Here is a 2,163-nt window from a genome sequence, read left to right as displayed (position 1 = left end):
CTGAACACTTGGAGTGTATTTTGTTACCCGTCATTAACTTAAGAACTACATCCTGACTCCTAAGTCCAGCCAGGAAGCCAGAGGCTGAGACAGTGAGCAGTGGGGGCTGGGGGAGAAGACTGAGCCTGATTCCAGGGGCCCTGGGGCTGCCTCTCTAACAGGGACTTAGCGTGGAACGTGAGTGCAGGTGCTGAGGGCTGAGCAGAGGGTGTATTGTAGCTAACTGGGACCTGGAGCAGAGGGCATGCTGGGAGACTGCAGAGTCAAGTTCAGGAGGCTGCGATGCTCACTAAACTCCAAACATAAATGAAGGCCCCACTTCTAACACCTCTCTCAAGGCCAGAGGGGACCCACATCACTCCAGCTGCACGCCAACAGACACAAAGCTAGCATCATTGGGATAAGACGGGACCCACTGGGCTGCTGCTCCAAGAAGCCCAGCCTCATGATTCCATAGAGGCTGAGAACAGCCATCCTTCACATTCACGGGGATTGGTCCCAGAATCTGCCATAAGGGTCAGAATCTGCACGTGGGAGGCTGGAGGGATGGCCCAGTGGTTAAAGGCGTGCATGTCTCTCACAGAGGGCCAGAGGTAATTCCCAGCACCTACATCAAGGGACTCGCAATGGCCTGAAACTCCAGCTCCAGGGGATCTGACACCTCTGGTCTCTACAGACAGCAGTATTTGCACGTGCACACATACCCACACACAATTAAAATAATAACTTAAAGAATTCACATATACTAAGTCCTTGATACAAAAGACTGCATTTGGATATTACCTCCATGTATCCCCTCATTCACTGAGACCATCTTCTGATAATGTGTACCTGGACACGAATGCTGCGCAAAGAGCTGGTTCCTGTCCTGTTTCGGGCTAACTACGAGGGGCAAAATGTTCATATGATACAGAAACAGTCTGGGGATCCATTTCTAATTTGGGGTTGGTTAAGTTTGTGGATGCAGAGTGTGAGTGTGGAGGGAAGTGGTTCTGCTGGCAGCTTAGTCCCTAGAAAGTGGCAAAGTGCCCGAACTACAGCTGATTCTCTGACAGCTGAACACCATGACATTTTGGTAAGATGAAAAGTCACCCCCAAGAGAAGGGGAGTCAGAATGTCTTAGACTTTGCTCCCTGCCCTCTGCCCTCTGTTTTCCCTCCCCAGTGTAGAGGAGTTCAGCTCATGGTAGATAAGGGGACTCTAGGAAACTTGTGTGTGCTTGGCTGTCTCAGGGTCACTTTTGGGCCCCAGGAGCCTTTCCCAGTGAGACTTGGTCCTATCTCACCAGCCTTCTCCACTCCTGCAGACTATGGGCACAACATTAATCACTGTCACTCGGCAGAGTCCTCTTATTGTCCTGTCCCACTAGAGGGTGTTTGAAGTTTCCAGGTGTTTCTCCGAATTGGCTTTCCTTCAAGAATTAAATGGCTGGAGTTGCTAACTCTTTCTAATGGCCATTTCAGTGTGGTGCCTGGAAAGCCTCGGTGGGGCCTGCTCTGGAGCAGTGGACGCTGTGGAGCAAGTGCTGCCTGACTGGGTTTGTGAAGGGAGGAAACACCCTCGGCCCACTTGGACACAAGAGGTCAGATGTTTGAGGACGCTGCCAGATGGAAAAGGGGGTTTGGCTGCTTATCTGAGCTCAGAGGAGCAAGGGGAAGATAGCTCAGGACACAGAACACCAGAACCAGAGGCAGGCAGGATTCCATGCAGGATCCTGAACGGCCATCAGCAGTTGCTCCATAAGGGATGCTCCCTATGACATTGCTCTTGCACATCATAGCCAGCTTCCGGGCTGTAAAGCCACCGTCATCTGCTGGTACTATTTTCCCAGTAATATTGCTCTAGAATTGGTGGCCTCACTTCATCAGGGCATCCCCTGATTCCAGGAACCACACACCATGGACATCCCAGTAAGTGGCACAGTCCCACTGTGTGCTGGATGAGAGCTGAGAGGACCAGGGACTCATTCCCAATTGCAGGGTCTGGACTCCTGCCTTGGCTGAGAGATAATGGTCTCAGAGACAGAGCAACTGAAGAATTGGGTAGGGTTGAAGCAAGATGTAGCATCTGTAGTTAGAAACTCCATGAACCCAATAGTAATGGCACAGATAGAGGTGCCCAGACTTGGCTCACCTCGCTCCGCTGTCAGCCTCAGAGCCAGTG

The sequence above is a fragment of the Mastomys coucha genome, unplaced genomic scaffold (genome assembly GCF_008632895.1).
Source record: "Mastomys coucha isolate ucsf_1 unplaced genomic scaffold, UCSF_Mcou_1 pScaffold22, whole genome shotgun sequence".
NCBI lineage: Eukaryota > Metazoa > Chordata > Mammalia > Rodentia > Muridae > Mastomys > Mastomys coucha.
The sequence above is the reverse complement of the archived record's forward strand: the minus strand, read 5'-3'. Positions refer to the sequence as shown.